This window comes from Scyliorhinus canicula, chromosome 19 (genome assembly GCF_902713615.1).
Source record: "Scyliorhinus canicula chromosome 19, sScyCan1.1, whole genome shotgun sequence".
Lineage (NCBI taxonomy): Eukaryota > Metazoa > Chordata > Chondrichthyes > Carcharhiniformes > Scyliorhinidae > Scyliorhinus > Scyliorhinus canicula.
The window spans coordinates 49,070,532-49,094,112 of NC_052164.1; positions in this window are offsets into that span (position 1 = coordinate 49,070,532).

Sequence of the window (23,581 nt, forward strand, 5' to 3'; positions counted from 1 at the left end):
CTATTTATGTTATGTCTCACCGGGCGGCGTTGATGATGTCGCCCGACGTCAACCGACGCGCCACTTCCGCAGCAGGTGAAACTGACGCGAAAAGCGTTACGCCGCTGCTGGCCCTCTCGGGCCCGGAGAATACGCGCTGTCTTGCGGGGCCCTGACGCCCGAGTCATCAGCGCCGTTTTTGCCCGCCGGTCCCGGGCATTGCGACGGACATCGGAGAAGTTCGCCCCCTGATCACCCAGAAACTTAATGGACGACCTGCCAAAGGAGCATTTGGTTTTATTTAACTTCAGGCCGTTGGCATGCATGCGCCTGAAGACTTGCTGCAGAGGAGAAATATGTTCCTCTGGGCTCGTGCACCAGATGATGACGTCGTCAACATAAACCTGCACACAGTCAATGCCCTTGAGCATTTGCTCCATTATTGGATGAAAAATACATGCCAAATGGCATGCAGTTGCAGCAATATCTTCCAAAGGGTGTATTAAATGTACAGAGCTTCCTGCTGGACTCGTCCAGTTGTATCTGCCAGAAGCCACGCGATAGATAGATAGAGAAATACAGCACAGAACAGGCCCTTCGGCCCACGATGTTGCGCCGAACCTTTGTCCCAGGTTAATCATAGAATTTTGGACAATTTTTCATGGCCAATCCACCCAACCTGCACATCTTTGGACTGTGGGAGGAAACCGGAGTACCCGGAGGAAACCCACGCAGTCACGGGGAGGATGTGCAGACTCCACACAGACAGTGACCCAAATCGAACTTGGGACCCTGGAGCTGTGAAGCAATTGTACTATCCACAATGCTACCGTGCTGCCCTTAAGAAGTTAACCTACACTCCATTATTCTACCCTAATCCAAGTACCTATCCAATAGCCGCTTGAAGGTCCTAACTTTTCCGACTCAACTACTACCACAGGCAGTGCATTCCATGCCCCCACTACTCTCTGGGTAAAGAACCTACCTCTGACATCCCATCTATATCTTCCACCATTTATCTTAAATTTATGTCCCCTTGTAATGGTGTGTTCCACCCGGGGAAAAAGTCACGGACTGTCTACTCTATCTATTCCCCTGATCATCTTATAAACCTTTATCAAGTCGCCCCTCATCCTTCTCCGTTCTAATGAGAAAAGGCCTAGCACCCTCAACCTTTCCTCGTATGACCTACTCTCCATTCCAGGCAACATCCTGGTAAATCTCCTTTGCACCTTTTCCAAAGCTTCCACATCCTTCCTAAAATGAGGTGACCAGAACTGCACACAGTACTCCAAATGTGGCCTGACCAAGGTTTTGTACAGCTGCATCATCACCTCACGGCTCTTAAATTCAATCCCTCTGCTAATGAACGCTAGCACACCATAGGCCTTCTTCACAGCTCTATCCACTTGAGTGGCAACTTTAAAAGAACTATGAACATAGACCCCAAGATCTCTCTGCTCCTCCACATTGCCAAGAACCCTACCATTAACCCTGTATTCCGCATTCAGATTTGTCCTTCCAAAATGGACAACCTCACACTTGTCAGGGTTAAACTCCATCTGCCACTTCTCAGCCCAGCTCTGCATTCTATTTATGTCTCTTTGAAGCCGACAACAGCCCTCCTCACTATCCACAACTCCACCAAGCTTATCAGTCTGCTTCACGCTGTCCTCTCCAACAACATGGCCCCTCTCGTTTGTAAATACTGAAGAAAAATACTTGTTCAAGACCTCTCCTATCTCTTCAGACTCTATACACAATCTCCCGCTACTGTCCTTAATCGGACCTACCCTCGCTCTAGTCATTCTCATATTTCTCACATGTGTAAAAGGCCTTGGGGTTTTCCTTGATCCTACCCGCCAAAGATTTTTCATGCCCTCTCTTAGCTCTCCTAATCCCTTTCCTCAGTTCCCTCCTGGCTATCTTGTATCCCTCCAGCGCCCTGTCTGAACCTTGTTTCTTCAGCCTTACATAAGTCTCCTTCTTCCTCTTAACAAGACATTCAACCTCTCTTGTCAACCATGGTTCCCTCACTCGACCATCTCTTCCCTGCCTGACAGGGACATGCATATCAAAGACACGCAGTACCTGTTCCTTGAACAAGTTCCACATTTCACTTGTGTCCTTCCCTGACAGCCTATGTTCCCAACTTCTGCACTTCAATTCTTGTCTGACAGCATTGTATTTACCCTTCCCCCAATTATAAACCTTGCCCTGTTGCTCGCGCCTATCCCTCTCCATTACTAAAGTGAAAGTCACAGAATTGTGGTCACTACCTCCAAAATGCTCTCCCACTAACAAATCTATCACCTGCCCTGGTTCATTACCAAGTACTAAATCCAATATGGCCTCCCCTCTGATCGGACAATCTACATACTGTGTTAGAAAAGCTTCCTGGACACACTGCACAAACACTACCCCATCCAAACTATTTGATCTAAAGAGTTTCCACTCAATGTTTGGGAAGTTGAAGTCGCCCATGACTACTACCCTGTGACTTCTGCACCTTTCCAAAATCTGTTTCCCAATCTGTTCCTCCACATCTCTGCTGCTATTGGGGGGCCTATAGAAAACTCCCAACAAAGTGACTGCTCCTTTCCTATTTCTAACTTCAACCCATATTACCTCAGTAGGCAGATCCCCCTCGAACTGCATTTCTGCAGCTGTTATACTATCTCTAATTAACAATGCCACCCCCCCCACCTCTTTTACCATCCTCCCTAATCTTGTTGAAACATCTATAACCAGGGACCTCCAACAACCATTTCTGCCCCTCTTCTATCCAAGTTTCCGTGATGGCCACCACATCGTAGTCCCAAGTACAGATCCATGCCTTAAGTTCACCCACCTTATTCCTGATGCTTCTTGCATTAAAGTATACACACTTCAACCCATCTCCTTGCCTGCAAGTACTCTCCTTTGTCATTGTTACCTTCCCCACTGCATCACTACGTGCTTTGGCGTCCTGACTATCGTCTACCTTAGTTGCTGGACTACAGATCCGGTTCCCATTCCCCAGCCAAATTAGTTTAAACCCTCCCGAAGAGTACTAGAAAACCTACCCCCCAGGATATTGGTGCCCCTCTGGTTCAGATGCAACCCGTCCTGCTTGTACAGGTCCCACCTTCCCCAGAATGCGCTCCAATTATCCAAATACCTGAAGCCCTCCCTCCTACACCATTCCTGCAGCCACGTGTTCAACTGCACTCTCTCCCTATTCCTAGCCTCGCTATAACGTGGCACTGGCAACAAACCAGAGATGACAACTCTGTCTGTCCTGGCCTTTAACTTCCAGCCTAACTCCCTAAACCTGTTTATTACCTCCACACCCTTTTTCCTACCTACATCGTTGGTACCAATGTGCACCACGACTTCTGGCTGCTCACCCTCCCCCTTCAGGATCCTGAAGACTCGATCAGAGACATCCCTGGCACCCGGGAGGCAACATACCTTTCGGGAGTCTCGCTCGCGACCACAGAATCTCCTATCTATTCCCCTAACAATTGAATCTCCTATTACTATTGCTTTTCTATGCTCCCCCCTTCCCTTCTGATCCCCAGAGCCAGACTCAGTGCCAGAGACCTGGCCGCTGGGGCCTTCCCCCGGTAGGTCATCCCCCCCCCCCAACAGCATCCAAAACGGTATACTTGTTTTGAAGGGGAATGGCCACGAGGGATCCCTGCACTGTCTGCCTGTTAGTTTTCTTTCCCCTGACTGTAACCCAGCTACTTTTGTCCAGTACCTTTGGTGAGGCTACCTCCCTGTAACTCTTCTCTATGACCCCCTCTGCCTCCCGGATGATCCGAAGTTCATCCAGCTCCAGCTCCAGTACCTTAACACGGTCTCTGAGGAGCTGGAGTTGGGTGCACTTCCCGCAGGTATAGTCAGCGGGGACACCAGTGGTATCCCTCACCACCCACATCCTACAGGAGGAGCATGCAACTGCCCTAGCCTCCATCCCCTCTTACTTTACAGAATTAGCTGCCCCTTGGACCAACTGGACCTCCGCCCTCCGACTCTACTTCCAGTCAGCTGTACTCTAAACTCCTGGCTCCCTTCACGCTCTTTGATAAATATAGGAAATGAAATGTAAGGAGCACCTTACTCCCTCCTCACCTAACTCCCTCAGTCACCAAACTCTCACTGTAGCACTCAAATGCCACAAGTTCAGCACTCCCTCAGTCGCCAAACTCTCACTGTCGCACTCAAATGCAACCAGTTCAGCACTCCCTCAGTCACCAAACTCTCACTGTAGCACTCAAATGCAACCAGTTCAGCACTCCCTCAGTCACCAAACTCTCACTGTAGCACTCAAATGCCACAAGTTCAGCACTCCAGTGCAAACAAAGTCTGCACTGTAACTAGCTCCTATTTATACTGTGACTCTAGCTTCTGAAAACTGGCCTAATGCAATTAACTAATTAACAAGCTCCAGCTGCAAGTAAGTCCAAGTAGAACCTTGTTTAAAGCTGATTCAAAATTCACCTTCTTATAGACCAAACAGCAACTTTTAAGTTAATTAACTAAATAAAAGAAATACTAGACTTTAAATAAAAATGAACCCTTATACTCCCTCAGTCACCAAACTCTCACTGTAGCACTCAAATGCCACAAGTTCAACACTTCAGCGATGCATCCAGCTTTGTAAAGAATTTGGCATGCGCCATCTCACTCGTCAGCTCCTCCCGCTTCGAGATCGGGTAGTGACCCTCATAATGTTGCGATTCAGATCCTTGGGATCTATGCAAATGCGCAGTTCTCCAGATGGCTTCTTTTTTTTTTGGAAATGTTTTTTATTGAGTTTTCATGTTTTATATCCAACAAATTACAAATTATTATAAAAAAAATTATATTATATATTTATTATATATATATTATATTTATATTATATATTATTATATTATATAAAAAAATTATTATAAAAAAACACACAAAAATTAACATGTATATTTACAGGCAAGCATCTTCATAATAACAACTTATTATGCTGCTGGGCAGCAGGGTAGCATGGCGGTTAGCATAAATGCTTCACAGCTCCAGGGTCCCAGGTTCGATTCCCGGCTGGGTCACTGTCTGTGTGGAGTCTGCACGTCCTCCCCCTGTATGCGTTGGTTTACCTCCGGGTGCTCCGGTTTCCTCCCACAGTCCAAAAGATGTGCGGGTTAGGTGGATTGGCCATGCTAAATTGCCCGTAGTGTCCTAATAAATGTAAGGTTATGGGGGGGGTTGTTGGGTTACGGGTATAGGGTGGATACGTGGGTTTGAGTAGGGTGATCATGGCTCGGCACAACATTGAGGGCCAAAGGGCCTGTTCTGTGCTGTACTGTTCTATGTTCTAACTGTGGCCACCCCCTTGAACCGACATACATATTTTACATTCCCCAATCTGGCCGAGGCACATGTTTATAGGCATTTATTTACAATTTGGTTTTGGGCCTTAGCTTGCCATCAGACTGTCACTTGCGGCTTTGTCCTTCCTTTTTTATTTGGAATAATTTTTATTCAAGTTTTCAACAACAAATTTGATCGCAACAGAGAAAAACAGTAACCCTTCCCCTCCAATACAAAAACAATAAATTAACAAGAAAAAGAAATAAGCATAAAACCATGAGAACAAACCCCCATAACGAACCTGTAGCCCCCCCCCCCCCTCCCCCCGGGCTACCTTCCCCCTATTCCCGTCCATTTTCCCCTTATTCTTGGCCACCCGGCTATTCTTCCTCTTGTTCGTTGGCCACAAACAGGTCCCGGAACAATTGCATGAATGGCTCCCACGTTCTGTGGAAGCCGTCGTCTGATCCTCGGATGGCGAATTTGATTTTCTCCATTTGGAGAGATTCCGAGAGGTCGGACAGCCAGTCTGCAGCTCTGGGCGGTGCTGCTGACCGCCAGCCAAACAGGATTCTACGGCGGGCGATCAGGGAGGCAAAGGCAAGGGCGTCCGCCCTCCTCCCCAGGAATAGATCTGGCTGGTCTGAAACCCCGAAGACCGCCACTATCGGGCATGGCTCCACCCTCACCCCCACCACTTTGGACATAACCTCGAAGAAGGCTGTCCAGTACTCCACAAGTCTGGGGCAAGACCAGAACATGTGGGCGTGGTTGGCCGGGCCTCTTTGGCACCGTTCGCATCTGTCCTCCACCTCCGGGAAGAACCTATTCGTACGGTTTCTTGTTAAGTGGGCTCTATGTACCACTTTTAGTTGCGTCAGGCTGAGCCTTGCGCACCAATGTTTTGCTGCCCTGAGCGCGATTGCTAGCGGTTCGATTGCTAGTGCGAACAGCAGCGGGGACAGTGGGCATCCTTGTCTGGTGCCCCTGTCAAGCTGGAAGTATTGGGAGTTGGTATTGTTGGTCCATATGCTCGCCATGGGAGCGTTGTATAGGAGCTTTACCCAAGCGGTGAACCCTGTTCCAAGCCCGAACCGCTCCAGTACCTCTGAGGTATTTCCATTCGACTCTGTCGAAGGCCTTTTCTGCGTCCAGGGAGTCGATCACCTCTTGTGTTCTCTCCCTGGAGGGGGTCATTATCACGTTCAGCGGGCGCCTGATGTTCGAGGTAAGCTGTCTACTTTTGACGAAGCCCGTCTGGTCCTCTGTGACCACCTCAGGTACACAGTCTTCTAGCCTTTTGGCTAGGATTTTGGCCAGTATTTTGGCGTCTGCGTTCAGCAGGGAGATGGGTCTGTATGACCCACATTCCGTTGGGTCTTTGACTTTCTTAGGTATCAGCGAGATTGAGGCCTGTGCTAACGTGGGTGGCAGTGTGCCCCTAGCTAGCGAGTCTGTGAACATCTCCCGCAGGTGCGGGGCCAGCGCTGTTGCAAATTTTTTGTAGAAGTCCGCCGGGAATCCGTCCGGTCCCGGCGCCTTCCCTGTCTGCATGGAGCTTTCTCAGCTGGTGTGCCAACAAGCGGCTGGCTTTGTCTCCGTGTTCGTACAGGGTCCCGCGCGCCTGGCGGAGTTGGTGCACTGCTTTCCTGCTGGAGAGCAGGTCAAAGTTCCTTTGTAGTTTTTTCCTCTCCGCCAGTACGGTCGGGGCCTCGGAGTATTTACGGTCTACCTCCATTATGGAGTCGATCAGCTGCTGCATAGCCACCCTTTCCTCCCTGTATCTTTGTGCTTTGAAGGCAATGATTTCCCCTCTTAGTACGGCCTTTAGCGCTTCCCAGAACGTGGAGGATGAGACCTCCCCGTTTTGGTTGTTCGCCGTGTATTCCGCTATGGCCCGCGCTATCCTTTTGTTGAAGGCCTTGTCAGCTAGTAAGGCACCGTCCAACCTCCATGTGGGGCGCTGGGCCCTTCCCGTCTCCAGCCGCACGTCCATGTAGTGTGGAGCGTGGTCTGATATCACAATTGCGGAGTATTCCACTTTGTCTATCCCTGGAAGCACCGTTTTCCCCACCACAAAGAAGTCAATTCTGGTGTACACGTTGTGTACTGGGGAGAAGAAGGAGAATTCTTTCTCCCCTGGGTGGGCGAACCCCCAGGGGTCCACCGCTCCCATCTGCTCCATAAAGTGACTGAGTTCCCTTGCCGTGCTTGAGGTTTTCCCCGTTTTGGGGCTTGATCTGTCTGTCTTTGGATCCTGTGCACAGTGAAGTCCCCCTCCCCATGATTAGTCGATGCGTCGCTATGTCCGGGATTTCTGCCATGGTCTTTTTGATGAAACTCGTGTCGTCCCAGTTGGGCGCGTACACGTTGACTAGAACTACCGGTGCCCCATCCAGGGCCCCGCTGACCATGACATACCGCCCCCCTGGGTCTGTAACCGTCTTTGTCGCCCTAAACATTGTCCGCTTGCCGATCAGGATCGCCAACCCCCTGGCCCTTGTCCCATAGCAGGAATGGTAGGTTTGTCCCACCCAGCCCTTTCTGACCCGCAGTTGGTCCTGCTCCCTCAGGTGCGTCTCTTGGAGGAAGACAATGTCGGCCCTCATGTTTATGAGGTGGGTGAGGACTCTGGATCTCTTCACTGGGCCGTTAAGTCCCCTTACTTTCCAGGTGATTATCCTGGTGGGGGGCTTCTGCCCCCTCGTTCCTGTGGGATTTACCATACTTATCTGGTGGACACGCCCCTGCCCTCCGGGGTTTCATAGAACATAGACATATGTTGTGCCGAGCCATGATCACCCTACTCAAACCCACGTATCCACCCTATACCCATAACCCAACAACATCCCCCTTAACCTTACTTTTATTAGGACACTACGGGCAATTTAGCATGGCCAATCCACCTAACCCGCACATCTTTGGACTGTGGGAGGAAACCGGAGCACCCGGAGGAAACCCACGCACACAGGGGGAGGACGTGCAGACTCCACACAGACAGTGACCCAGCCGGGAATTGAACCTGGGACCCTGGAGCTGTGAAGCATTTATGCTAACCACCATGCTACCCTGCTGCCCTATGTTTCCCTTTGTTAGGGGGCCGTCCAGGATGGCTGCTGTCACTGCTCTCCCCTTGCGGTCGGGTCTCTGCGCTCCGGGGTTTCCCCTTGTCCCGGGGCACCCGCCATGGCCGTCCACTGTGTATCCGCCACGCGGGTAGTCCCCTGCACTCTGGGGGCCCCCTTCACCCACAGACTGTACTGGGTGGGTGCTTTCAGTGGTTCCTTGTTTCGAGCTCTTGGTTGTGGCACTTTGTAGCCCTGTTCCTTTTCTGGCCTCTTTTGTCCCTCCGTCCCTGCATTTCCCCTCCCCGGTCTCTCGCTCCCGGTCTCTCCCTTTTCCCTCCTCCTCCGTATACCCCTCCTTTGCCCCTCTATCCCCTATTCCTGTCCCCGTTTGCTCTCCCGACTTTGACGGGTGTTTCCCCCCCTCCCCTGCCTGGCGCCTTCCCCCCTGTTGGGGGTGCGCTGCGGCCCTGCTTTGTTGCGCGCCCCCGTCGCTAGCTTTCCTGCTAGTACGGTGGCCCCCCTCTCAGGGGTTATTGTCTCGCTTCTCCCCTGCCTGGTCTCTACGGTTTTCTGCCCGCTCTTCCCCCATCCTACCCTGCACCCCTCTTGCCTGCTCTCCCTTCTCCAATACTCTCGTTCCCTCGTGCTGGGGCCTGGCCTCCCACCTGGAGCGGTCCCTCGGGCAGCGGTTTGTTCTTTGTTCTGAGTGTTCCTGCGGGGGGGGAGGGGCGGGGGAGGCTGGCATTGCCTCGCCCCTCCCCACCCCTCTGTCGGCATGTCGTTGCCCCTTGGCAGGGGCCCCTCGTCCCTACCCCCCTGGTTGTTTTCCAGCCCGTGCTCCTCGACGAACCTATTCGCCTCAGCGGGGGCTGTAAAGAAATATTCCCTGTTTTGGTATGTGACCCAGAGTTTCGCTAGGTACAGCATACCAAAACGCACTCTGCTCCTGTGGAGAGCTGCTTTCGCTCTGTTGAATTCAGCCCGTCTCCTAGTTATATCTGCCCCAAGATCCTCATAGATTCGGATGGCGTGCCCTTCCCATTTGCAAGCTCTATTTTCCTTGGCCCAGCGCAGGATTGTCTCCCTATCCTGGTACCGGTGCAGTTTAGCTATGACTGCTCTCGGTTGTTCCCCTGCCTTGGGCTTCTTGCTCAGCGACCGATGTGCTCTGTCCATTTCCGGTGGGTTGGGGAAAGTTTCCCTCCCCACTAAGTTGCCCAGCATTGCAGCCACGTATGCTGTGGGGTTTCTACCCTCGATCCCCTCTGGCAGGCCCACTATCCTTACATTTTGCCTTCTCGAGCGGTTTTCCTGATCATCTACCCTGCCCTTCAGGCTCCCCTGTGTTGCGCCCAGTCTCGCCACTTCCCTCTCCAGGGCCGTGACCCGGTTGCTCATGTCAGTCGCTGCTTTCTCCAGCTCCTTAATGATCGCCTCCTGGGCTTCCGGTTTCCCCTCCAGTCTGGTCAGAGCCTGCTGCACCCCTGACATGGCCCTTCCCACTGCTGCCTGTGCTGCGGCTTCTATGTCTGCTTTCACCTCTGCCTTGATTACCTGCAGCTGCTCCCTCAGCACCTTGGTAAAGGCTGCCTTCCAATTCCAGCCCCCCCCTTTGGCCCCAGGGGAGAGGGCACCTGTCTGTCCAGCTCTTTTTGATGCGGCGATACTTCCGTTCCGCCGCTTCATGCGCTGATTCGCTCGCCTGAGCTGGCTTGCCCCTTGTCCCGTCTGCTTCTGGTGCCCCCTCTCCCTCTGCCTTGGCTCCCTTCTGGCATTTCTTTCCTGCCCCTTCCCTTTCATCTTTTCTTCTCCCCCCTTTTCCGCACACTATTTTTTTTTGTCTCTTCCCTTTTTCTTCTCTCTTCCCTTTTTTCCTTTACCACTTTATTTCCCCCCCCCCTCTTTTATGTAACTCCTCTCAGGTGGGCTTATTTTGGATGGGAGAGAGTGTAAAAAGAGAGAAAATAATATATTTACCCCTCTCCCCGCTCTCTTTAACAGTTTTCTTTTGGGTTTTGTTTTTATAAAAGTCCTTTTTTTTTTTCTTCCTTTCCTCTCACTCACCCAGGATAGAGAGAGAGAGACTTTTGTCCAGAGTCTATTTGTCCTTGCCTCGTGGTGGCTGCTGCTGGTTTGGGGGGGGGGGAAAAAGAGAGTGGGTTGGGTCGGTCCCCGCTGCCCCTGCTCCGTTCAGGCTGCCGCACTTCGCACCCCGCGCCCTCCAGGTGGGGGTGGTTAGGCCGCTGGTCGCTGCCGCCGGCTGGGCCCCGCTTCGGTCCTGGCCGCTGCCACACCGCTCCTGGCCTGCGTTGAGGAGGCGGGGGGGGGGGAAGGAGAGAGGTGGACCTGCTGCCGCCACTGCCACCGCTGCTGCCACCGCCGCCGAGGATCCTCCGCCGACAGATTTGTTGGGGGGGGGGGGGTCCCCTTCCCTGTTCTTGCCGTTGCGGAGAGAAAGGCCCCGACTTCGTTACCCTGCGGGGGCCCCTCTCCGTGCGACCTATCCGCTCGCCAACCAGAAGTCGAATCTCCAGAGGGCTTCTTGACAGAGTCCATCGAGCCGACCCAGTCAGTTGGTTCCATCACCTTGGATATTATTCCTTGATCCTGGAGCTCCTGCAGCTGTGCCTTTTAGATGATCCTTGAGGGGCGCCGGGACCCGGCGTGGGGCATGGATGACAGGCATGGCATCAGGCCTGAGCAGAATTTTATAGCGGTAGGGCAGCGTACCCATCCCACTGAACACATCCGGGTATTGCAATAGTAGCTCCTCAATGTCAGCTTGAAGAGCGCTGTCGGCAGAGGACATGGCATCTACATGCTGAACGAGATGGAGTAGCTTGCATGCATGGGCACCCAGCAGAGAAGCCTTGTCGGGCTTGACGATCTCAAACCGCAAAGTGGCCTTGATGGCCCTGTTGGATACCTGCAGGTGACAGGATTCTAACGCCATGATGGCATTCCCATTGTAGTTGAGCAGCTGGCAGGCCGGTGGAGATTGGTAGGCTGCCTCTGGATACGAGCAAGATCTGCTTTGGATATTAGGTTGGCCGAAGCACCGGTATCCAGCTTGAACCGGATGCTACAATCGTTGACTTGTACTGTGGCACGCCACTCGTCTGCATAACCCACGTTCAGGATGGGTGTGTGTGTTGGTGAATGTGAGGAGGCATGGTTATGCAAGGTGATGATGCCCACTCGATGAGGGGACTCTGGGCAGTCGTCCTCTGGATTGGTGACGGGATCCGGTTGCAAGTCGAGCAGCCCTTGCTGCACACTGCAACCTCATCTATGTTGGAACTGGCATCGCTGGCCCCCTGTCAGAGTTGCAGATCTGCACAAAGCCACATAATGGCCAAGCTTCTTACAGTTGAGACATCGCCTGCCTCTTGCAGGGCATTGCCGCTTTAAATGGGTGGTGCTGCAGTTGGGACATGTCATCACGTCGACGTCGTGTCGCTCGGCGCGTCGTCGCACGTGCACAGTGCGGTCAGCTGCCGTTTCGTTCTCCCGTCCGTGGTGCGCATGCGTGGGACCCCTGGAAAAGCACGCAAAATGGCCGCCTTCATCGATGCCCAGGCCCCGCACTCGAGCGATGGCCTGTACACACACAGCCTCATGGGAGGCAAGTTGGTCCTGCTCTGGCGACTTAAGGCAGGAATAACGACTTTTCATCTGTTCGTGGACTTTGCACGTCTCGATGGCCACTGGCAGGGTCATATTTTTTATTTTTAGGAGCTGCTCCCACAGGGTGTCAGAGTGGGTGCCAAACACAATATGATCCCTGACGAGGGAGTCAGTGGTGTCTCCGTAGTTCGCTCGGATGCGAAGATGAGTGAGAAAAGACTGAAAAGGCTCATCCTTGGTCTGAAGGCGTTGCTGGAAGACATAACGCTCAAAGCTTTCGTTTGTCTCGACCTCAGTGACTGTCGCACTTGGTCTTGTCCTCACTGTCGGCAAAAGTGAGCGAATTGAAGATTTGGATGGCCTGGTCCCCTGCAGTAGGCAGCAGCAGCGTGATTATCCGGGCATCGGAGGCACTTTCGAGGCCTGAGGCCTCAATGCATAGACTGGATGTCTGTGTGTTTGAAGACCCACCAGTTGGCGTCAAGGTTCCCGGAGATCTGGAGCTGCGGAGGTGCCTGGATCTTTTCCATGCCACTGGAAGACTGTTGCTGGTCGTCAGTGAATTTTCGACGGTAAATTCCTTAGAAGCAGTAGCCACTTCTGATGTCATGTCGTGTTGTTCACCCTGGGGTAACATGGACTGCACACAATGCAGTTAACTGATCAAGTATACACCAAACGTGGGCGTTGGTTCTATAAAAGTTTTATTGAACTCTAACGAAGCACACAGCTGCCTGTGGGTTGACTCTCTGCTACTCTCAGTAAACTAACATTAACTATCTAGACCAGGCTAGCTCTGATCCGCGTGCAGAATGTGTTGAATGATTTGTACACCCTGACTGCCACTACAATTGTCACCAGTGGAAGGAGGAGTGCTGATGCCTCGTGTGTTTTATAGTTGGAAGCCCCCCCTCTGGTGTCCTGTCTTGTGATTGGTCGTGTTCTGTCCTGTATATTTGGCTCACCTGGGTGTCTGTCACTGCCTGCTTTTACCTCATGATGTGCATGGGTGCATATTATGACAGTACCAAGGTACAGTGCAAAGGATCTTTCTGCGAGCAGCTCAACAGATTATTAAGTACATGGGAAGAAAAGTGAATAAAAGAAAATACATAATAGGGCAACACAAGGTACACAATGTAACTACGTAAGCACTGGCATCGGATGAAGCATACAGGGTGTAGTATAATGAGGTCAGTCCATAAGAGGGTCATTTACGAGTCAGGTAACAGTGGGGAAGAAGCTGTTTTTTGAGTCTCTTCGTGCGTGTTCTCAGACTTTTGTATCTCCTGCCCGATGGAAGAAGTTGGAAGAGTGAGTAAGCCGGGTGGGAGGGGTCTTTGATTATGCTGCCCACTTTCCCCAGGCAGCAGGAGGTGTAGATGGAGTCATTGGATGGAGGGCCAGGTTTGTGTGATGGACTGGGCGGTGTTCACGACTCTCTGAAGTTTCTTGCTGTCTTGGGCCGAGCAGTTGCCATACCAGGCTTTGATGCAGCTCGATAGGATGCTTTCTATGGTGGTCAGAGGGAGTAGAGGTTCAACGCTCCCTCCAGTCCCTCGAGTCCCGCAAGGAACAGAACCGCTAGGCATGGGCAGACTCTAGGAGCGGCCCAGATTTCCCCAGCTGTCCAGGGCCAGCCGCACACAGTCCTGGTGACTGTGATGCATTTTCGGAAAAGCACTTGAGTTCTCCCGAGGAGATGAGGGGAGACTCGGTGCCGGGTGTGAGGGCGCCCTCTGCCTTGCTGCAGAGAGCATCCAAGTCATCCTCCTCACCCGTCACGGAGCAGCCCTCCTGCTCCGAGCAGTCACAGCCCGAGTCCTTCGCCACATGGAGTGTGGCGTGCAACATGGGCCCACCGGCTAGCCCTAGGCCTAGGTTGATCCCACCCCCAGGAGCGTCCTCGGGTGGGTCTCTCACAGGCTCCCCCTGCGAATCTGGGTCTGCGGACATCGGCAGCTCCGCCTCCTCCCCCACCGGCGACACCTGGACCTCGGAGAGGTCCTGGAAAGCCGCCGGAAACATCTCCAGGATAAAACTGGGCTCCCTGGAAGCCTTCCTCACAGTCGCCCGTCCACAACCCGAAGAGGTAGGAATACTGGTGGCTGCCCCCGGCGATGACCAAAAGCAGATGTCTGGGGAGTAAATCTGCACTGGGTGGGACGGGCCCTTGGAGGTCACGTCTCTGCCCGGCCCTGGGCTGGGCATGTGGGATGGGAACAAGCACAGGAGACACCCACCCCTGTACACGCGGGGAGGGGGCGGCAAGATCCATCACCCCCACATGCCCAGAGAGACGGCGCTTGCAGGGAGGGGGTGGGGTGGGATCGCCTTGCTGCACGGCCTCCCATCGCCAGAGAGCAGAGAGCCCTCGACAGCACCCACCACCCCCCACCGCCCGGCCCCTGGGACTGTGAGGAGGTCGGATCCTTCTCCGCCTCTGGGCTGTATACAGTGTCCCCGCCACCCTCTGGAGGCTGGTCGGTGGTCTCTCCAGGCCCCTCAAGTTGTTCCAGGGAGGCGGTGTCCTGAGAAGAGGCTGCGGCCTCTGAGCTGGTCTGAATGGGCATGGGGACAGCGGCTGGAACCGGGCCTAGGTCTTGGAGGGCCCGGTTTGACTGCTGCGCCGCCATGCATTTTGCCTTTTTTATGGCTTTCGCTGGACAAGGGGAGGTCTCTCCGACCCCCCCCCCGGCCAGCAGCTGCGGTGTTGGGCCGGTTGCTGGGCAGACAGAGGTGGTGGAGGAGAGGGGGAGCAGTGCCTTCTGTGGCCGCCCTGGCGGTGGTGTTGGTGGTGGCCGTCAGTGGGGCAGTTACACCGGAGATGCCGCAGCCCTCTGCAGGCATGGTGCCGCATTCTATCCGCCGACCAGAAAACTTTGTGGTCCTCCCCTTAGTGGGAGACCACAAAACCTCCTTTCGTGACCTTCTCCCGGGTCAGGCAGGTAAAAACCTGACAGCGGAAGGAGTATACATGACGGAGGAAGGGGTCCTAAGGCCAAGTGTCAGCAGCGCCACCCCGGACCTGACCTCCCCGATGCTGGGTGGTCTGCCTTGTTTCCTTCCTTTTTATTGACTTTGTTGCAGTTTGATACAACTGAGTGGCTTGCTCAGCCATTTCAGAGGACATTTGAGAGTCCACCACATTGTTGTGGGTCTGGAGTCACGTGAAGGTCAGACCAGGTGAGGACTGAAGATTTCCTTCCCTAAAGGACATTAGTGAACCAGCTCTGAGCGCTCGGTTCTTCCTACACATGGAGCAGCTGAGTGGCCTCTTGCTGCAGTGAGTACAACGATCATCAAGCTCCTGCTGTTCTTCAGCATCCAGACAGCTCCTTCTCAGTTCAGTTTCTGATCAATGATGACCGCCAGAATGCTGATCGTTGGTGTTTAATCGTTTGAATGTCCAGATTTTGTCAAGGTGACCCAAAAGCCTGGTATCAGGGAATACCAGCATGCCATGGATTTTGGTAACGGACTCACACAGCTTCAACTGGTACTTTGAAGGGACTGTGGGCAGTCCCACAGTCAACCTCAATCCAGAATGGACTGGTTATTTTCCCAGATGACCCAGGCATCCTGGCTTCATAGATTCATAGACGTTTACAGCACAGGAAGCCATTTGACCCATGTCCGCACTGGTCATCAAAGATCTGATGCACTAATCCTATTTTCCTGGTCCATTACCCTAGAGGCTACGGCAGTGCAAGTGAATATTTAAATTCTTAAATGTTATGAGGTTCTGCCTCCCCCACCCTTTCAGGCAGTGCGTTCCAGACTCCCATCACCCTCTGGATGAAAAAAAGATTGTCCTCAACTCTCCTCTTAGCCATCTACCTATTGCCTTGAATATGATTATTTACCCCTCTAATGGAAAAAGTGCCTTATTATTCACGATATTTATGTTTTAAAACTCATCGGGTTCCGTCTCCACCTTCGCTGCTCTAAGGAAAACAGCTCCAGCCTAATCAGCCTCTCTCATTTTGCTCCGACCCCCCAGGCAGCACCCTGTTGAATCTCCTCTGCACCATCTCCAGTGCAGTTACATCTTTCCTATAATGTGCTGACCAAAACTGCCCCAGTACTCCAGTGTGGCCTAACCTGCATTTTATTCAGTTCCAGCATAACCTCCTCCTTGCTCTTGTCAAGTATCCCTAAAGCCGCCTTCATCTACCTGCCCTGCCACTGTCCGGGATCTGTGGATATAAACTCTAAGGTCCCTCTGTCTCTCGGTTCTTTCCAGAGTTCTACCAATCATGGTATAATCCTTTCCCTTGTTAGCTCTCCAAGTGCATTACCTCACACTTTCCCAGGTTGAATTCCATTTGCCAACTGCTCTCCCAACCTATCAGTTCATTGACATCCTCTTGCAGTATTTGGCTAATCCCCTCACTTTTTGCCACCCTGCCAATTTTTGTGCCATCCATAAACTTTGCACCCCCTCGATTTTTAAGTCCAAATCATTCATGTACAGCACAAATGGCTAAGGGCCCCACTACTGAACCCCACAGAAAACAGAAACATCCCTCTACCGTCATCCTCTGCTTCCTGCATCTCAGCCAATTTTGTTTCCGTGTGCCACTTTGCCTTGGATCCCACAAACCCTAACTTTCTTGACCAGTCTGCCATGAGGGACCTTATTAGAAGCCTTGCTAAAGCTCATAGAAAACACAGCAAATGCATTATCCTCAGGAACAAAAAGTGACTACACTTGTCAAATGCGACCTTCCCTCAACAAATCCGTGCTGACTATCCCTGATTAGTCTGTGTCTATCCAAGTGCAGATATATTCTGTCCCTTTAGTAACATCCCCACCGCTGAGGGTGGGCTAATTGATTGATCTATCCCTACCTCCCTGTGAGCGGTTCTGACATCACAGCAGTTGGGCAGAGAAGATTTGGAAATTACTGCCAGTGTCCTTGATGTGTCTTCCCTGAGATACATCTCATCCAGGTTCAACAATATGTACACAGGGCCAATAGTTCACTGCTGGTTCTCTCTCTAGCCCGTACCACACTGGTCAGCTCTATTTATACAGCTGTGCCGCTAATGATTGCCCAACCCCACTTTCTTTTTTTTAAAACAATTTATTGAGGCATTTGTGGTTTTATAACTGGAAATACAAATGTCAACATAACTCAGTAAATAACTCCCCCCCCCACCCCCCAACCAAACCCAGCCAACATGACTTATGGACACAATTCTCAAGTCCTACCACCTCCTTCGCTGATCCCGCCTAAACTAAAGTAATTTCCTACCCCCCCCCCCATTGTATTTGCTAACAGTTTAGTTTCCCCGAAGTCGATAAACAGCTGTCACCTCCACCTCCGGACAAACCCGAACATCGATCCATTTTGGGCAAACTTAATTGTCTTAAGCCTGAGAAACCCAGCAATGTCGCTAACCCAACCCCCCCCCCCCCCCCTCCGATTTCAGGGGCTCCGAGTCCCTCCACGCTAATAGGATTCGTCTCCGGTCTACAAAGGAGGCAAAGGCCAAAACGTCAGCCTCTCTCGCCCCCTGGACTCGCGGGTCTTCCCACACTCCAAAAATCACACCTCTGCACTTGGCGCCACCCTCGTTTTTAGCACCATGGACATGACATCCGTAAATCCCTGCCAGTATCCCGTAAGCTTTGGACATGCCCAGAACATGTGGACATGATGCGCGGGCCCTCCCGCACACTGCCCACACTTGTCCTCCACCCCTTCATAAAAACTGCTCATCTGGGATACCGGCATGTGTGCCTTGTGAACCACCTTGAATTGTATCAGGCTGAGCCTGGCACATGGTGAGGACGTGTTGTCTCTACTCAGAGCATCCTCCCACAAATCCGCCTCTAGTTCCTTACCCAGCTCCTCTTCCCACCTGCGCTTTACCTTCCCTATCCGGGTTCCCTCACACTCCGTGAGCTTTTTATGAATTTGAGACCTTCCCTTCCCCCACTCATTTAAAAAAAAAAAACTACCTTATCCTGCATCTTGTGGCGTAGAAGTGGAAAGGTCACAAACCTGCCTTCGCACAAAGTCTCTCCTCCTCCAAACAAGAAAAGCTTCCATCGATAAACAGATCCCCCAGCCTCTCAATCATGCTCTTTGCCTGCTCCGAAAGCCCCCACCCCACCACCCATCCAACCTCCCTGACACAAACCGCTGGTGGCCACAAATTGGAGCCTGCACCAATGCTCCCTCCACTCCCATATGCTTCCATCACTGCCCCTCAGAGCCGCCACCACCACCGGGCATGTGGAGTACCAAGCCGACGAGAACGGCAGAGGTGCCATTACCAGGGCTCCTGAGCCTGTGCCCCGACATGACAAAGCCTCCACCTTCCCCAACACTGACCCCTCCCCCACTACCCACTTCCTGATCATGGCTATATCTCCCGCCCAGTAATAATTCCGAAAGTTCAGTAAAGTCAGCCCCCCCCCCCCACCCCAGTTTGCTCCGGCCTCGCTACAGCAGCACCTTCCTTGCCCGCGGGGTTTTGCCTGCCCAAACAAACAGAGATCAGTGGTCCTGTATAGGTGGACAACCTGGCCTGTGCATTGGCCAACGCAAGGGTCTGCATACCCCACTTGATGTGGTCAAAGGTCTTCTGTCCAATCCTGCTGGGTCGGTGTCAGGCGGGTGATTATTTACCCATATAGTCTTAATCGGGGCCATTTTGGGAGGGGGGTGTGCTGCCATGCAATCCTCCCATCATCCTCTGGTTCATCCAAATGGAAAGTATGGACCCTTGGTTGTTTGGCCCCCTGTCATGGCTGCAACTGGTTGCCTCGCCGGGGTTGGCACCCAGACATCCTACACTTTTATGGCTCCACTTCCATGGGCTCTGGAGAAGGCTGTCTTCGGGAAGGAAATTCCGACAACCTGATAAAGGTACAGCACTTTCAGACAAAAGGGGTGCGCCTCAGGGGGTGCACCTCCATTCCCTCATGCGCACACCAGCCCCGCACATGCGCATAACCCTGCCACTGCGGGACTCTGTCACTGAGTAATATGCTCCCTAACCGCATTCTGTCCCGATTATATTGCTTTGTGCAACATATGTTATTCATTTGCTTCTTTCCAGGGTGATCTTTAACTCTATGTTGATTAACAATCATAGTCTTCCAATTAGAGCAAATACTTTATCGAGTAACGTAAACAAATAAACTGAGTTAGCTCTCTATCCAACACTTGTACTAAATGTTACATAAACAGGATCGAATAAAAATTAACTGACTAACTACATCTGCATTCTGACCGTCTCTCTACCCCTGACCACTAGTCACTATCCACACGAAGAGACGGATCTTGAGTTGAGTCTGTCTTTTTATACCCCTCTCTAGTGCTACCATCTAGTGATTACTTAGCTGTTATGTTGATACATTAACCCCTTACACATGTGTACATGCAAATTGCTACATCCCCTTTTTCTCTTTTACATATTATCTGTACTGATTCAACAAAAATTGTACAAAACAGGTAGATAAGTGATGTGTATATCTGTACAAGTTGTGATGATATTGACTCGTATACAAAGCCAATTAATATTTGAGGCCATTCTTTATAAATTTAGTCGATTGGGTTCCCTTCTTCCATTGGATGTCCTCAACTGTTGCAGTGGTGTAGTGATGTTTTAATGTCTTTGTGAACACCATCTTCCGTCTTGTTGTGAAGTAAGTTCTGTCGGATAATTGACTCATTCAGATTCAATGTAAGAAAAACTGGTGTTTCAAGTTGAATCTTCGGTAGATCTCGCCGATTACGATGAAAAAGCACTCCCTCTGCAGACTTTACGATATCGGACTTTCTATGTTCTATCACTCTTGGCAAAGTCGCATCTTTCTTCGTTATTGACAAATCACTGCTTCTCATCAGATGCCTGAGTACTGTGGCTGGAGCAGACCATCCTCCTTCTGGATTTCTCAGTAGACGGTGTCATCTTTTAGAACATAGAACATTACAGCGCAGTACAGGCCCTTCGGCCCTCGATGTTGCGCCGTCCTGTGAAACCCCTCAAGTCCCTCTATACTATTCCCTTACCGCCCATATGCCTATCCAATGACCATTTAAATGTGTTTAATGTTGGCGAGTCCACTACTGTTGCAGGCAGGGCATTCCACGCCCCTACCACTCTGAGTAAAGAACCTACCTCTGACATCTGTCCTATATCTATCTCCCCTCAATTTAAAGCTATGTCCCCTCGTGCTGGACATCACTATCCAAGGAAAAAGGCTCTCAATGTCCACTCTATCTAATCCTGATCATCGTGTATGCCTCAATTAAGTTACCTCTTAACCTTCTTCTCTCTAATGAAAACAGCCTCAAGTCCTTCAGTCTTTCCTCATATGATCTTCCCTCCATACCAGGCAACATCCTTGTAAATCTCCACTCTACCCTTTCCAATGCTTCCACATCCTTCCTATAATGCGGCGACCAGAACTGCACGCAATACTCCAAATGTGGCCGCACCAGAGTTTTGTACAACTGCAACATGACTTCATGGCTCTGAAACTCAATTCTTCTACCAATAAAAGCTAACACACCGTACGCCTTCTTAACAACCCTCTCAACCTGCGTGGCAACTTTCAGGGATCTATGGACATGGACACCGAGATCTCTCTGCTCGTCCACACTACCAAGAATCTTACCATTAGCCCAGTACTCTGTCTTCCTGTTATTCCTTCCAAAATGAATCAGCTCACACTTTTCTGCATTAAACTTCATTTGCCACCTGTCAGCTCAGCTCTGCAGCTTATCTATGTCCCTCTGTAACTTGTAACATCCTTCTGCACTGTCCACAACTCCACCGACTTTAGTGTCATCTGCAAATTTACTCACCCATCCTCCTCCAGGTCATTTATAAAAATGACAAACAGCAGCGGCCCCAAAACAGATCCTTGTGGTACACCACTAGTAACTGGACACCAGTCAGAGCATTTCCCATCAACCACCACTCTTTGTCTTCTATCAGCTAGCCAATTTCTGATCCAAACTGCTAAATCACCCTGAATCCCATGCCTCTGTATTTTCTGCAATAGCCTACCGTGGGGAACCTTATCAAATGCTTTACTGAAATCCATATACACCACATCAACCGCTTTACCCTCATCCACCTGTTTGGTCACCTTCTCATTGAAATCAATGAGGTTTGTGAGGCACGACCTACCCTTCACAAAACCATGTTGACTATCTCTAATCAATAAAAAAATAAATGTTTTTTATTGAGTTTTCATATTTTATATATGACAAATTACAAATTATTAGAGAGAAAAAAAGAAAACACAAAAATTTAACATGTATATTTACAGGTAAGCATCTTCATAACAACAATTGTGGCCGCCCCCTTTAGCCGGCATACATATTTTACATTCCCCAATACGGCCGAGGCACATGTTTATAGGCATTTATTTATAGTTTGGTTTTGGGCCTTGGCTTGCCATCAAACCCCCATAACAAACCCGTAACCCCCCCCCCCCCCCCCCCGGCTACCTTCCCCCGATTCTCGTCCATTTTCCCCTGATTCTTGGCCACCCGACTATTCTTCCTCTTGTTCGTTGGCCACAAACAGGTCCCGGAACAATTGCATGAATGGCTCCCACGTTCTATGGAAGCCGTCGTCTGATCCTTGGTGCTGCTGACCACCAGCCAAACAGGATTCTACGGCGGGCGATCAGGGAGGCAAGGGCATCCCTCCTCCCCAGGAATAGATCTGGATGGTCTTAAACCCCGAAGACCGCCACTATCACGCATGGCTCCACCCTCACCCCACCACTTTGGACATAGCCTCGAAGAAGGCTGTCCAGTAATCCACAAGTCTGGGGCAAGACCAGAAAATGTGGGCGTGGTTGGCCGGGCCTCTTTGGCACCGTTCACATCTGTCCTCCATCTCCGGGAAGAACCTACTCATACGGTTTCTCGTTAAGTGGGCTCTATGTACCACTTTTAGTTGCGTCAGGCTGAGCCTTGCGCACGTGGAGGTGGAGTTGACCCTATGCAGTGCTTCGCTCCAGAGTCCCCACCCTATCTCCATCCCCAGGTCGTCCTCCCATTTCCTTCTTGTTGCGTCCAGTACGGTGTCGTCCCTTTCTACCAGTCGGTCATACATGTCGCTACAGTTCCCTTTCTCTAGGATACTTGCGTCCAGTAGGTCTTCCAGTAGTGTCTGTCGTGGCGGTTGTGGGTACGTCCTTGTCTCCTTTCGTAGGAAGTTTTTGAGCTGCAGGTACCATAGCTCTTTCCCCCCAGCTAGCTGTAATTTCTCTGTCAGTTCGTCCAGTGTTGCGATCCTGTCGTCCGTGTATAGGTCCCTGACTGTCAGTGTCCCCCGTCCTGCCTCCACCTTTTGAAGGTGGCGTCAGTCAGTGCTGGTGTGAACCTATGGTTGTTGCAGATGGGAGCCTTGTCCGACATTTTGGTCAGGCCAAATTGCTGCCGCAGTTGGTTCAAGGATTGGAGGGTGGCTGTCACCGCTGGGCTGCTGGAGTGTTTTTTGGGTGGGGATGGGAGTGCTGCCGTGGCGAGGGCCCGGAGGGAGGTCCCCATGCAGGAAGCCTCCTCCGCACGCACCCACTCGGCTTCTGGCTCCTGGATCCATCCCCTTACTCGCTCGGCTGTTGCCGCCCAGTGGTAGAATTGTAGATTCGGGAGGGCTAGCCCCCCCCTTGGATTTTGTTTTTTGTAGGACCTTCTTTGGGATCCTAGCGTTTTTACCCCCCCATACGAACGCCATGATAAGTTTGTCCAGCGCTTTGAAAAAGGCCTTGGGGATGTAGATCGGAATGGATCTAAACAGGAAAAGGAACCTGGGCAGTACGTTCATTTTGATCGTCTGGACTCTCCCCGCGAGGGAGAGTGAGAGTATGTTCCATCTTTGCAGGTCGTTTTTTACTTCCTCCGTCAGGCTGGTGAGGTTCCATTTGTGGATCCCTTTCCAGTCATGGGCTATTTGGATCCCCAGGTAGCGGAATTTGTGTCGGGCTTGTTTGACCGGCAGCCCCTTTAGTGCTGGTGGCGAGCAGGTCAAAGTTCCTTTGTAGTTCTTTTCTCTCCGCCAGGAGCTCTACGGTCGGGGCCTCGGAGTATTTACAGTCTACCTCCAGTATGGAGTCGACCAGCTTCTGCCTAGCCACCCTTTCCTCCCTATCTCTTTGCGCTTTGAAGGCAATGATTTCCCCACTTAGTACGGCCTTAAGCGCTTCCCAGAACGTGGAGGATGAGACCTCCCCGTTCTGGTTGTTCTCCGTGTATTCTGCTATGGCCCGCGCTATCCTTTCGCTGAAGGCCTTGTCAGCTAGTAAGGCACCGTCCAACCTCCATGTGGGGCGCTGGGCCCGTCCCGTCTCCAGCCGCACGTCCATGTAGTGTGGGGCGTGGTCTGATATCACAATTGCGGAGTATTCCACCTTGTCTATCTCTGGAAGCACCGTTTTCCCCACCACAAAGAAGTCAATTCTGGTGTACACGTTGTGTACTGGGGAGAGGTCCACTGCTCCCATCTGCTCCATATAGTGACTGAGTTCCCTTGCCATGCTTGAGGTTTTCCCCGTTTTGGGGTTTGATCTGTCCGTCTTTGGATCCTGT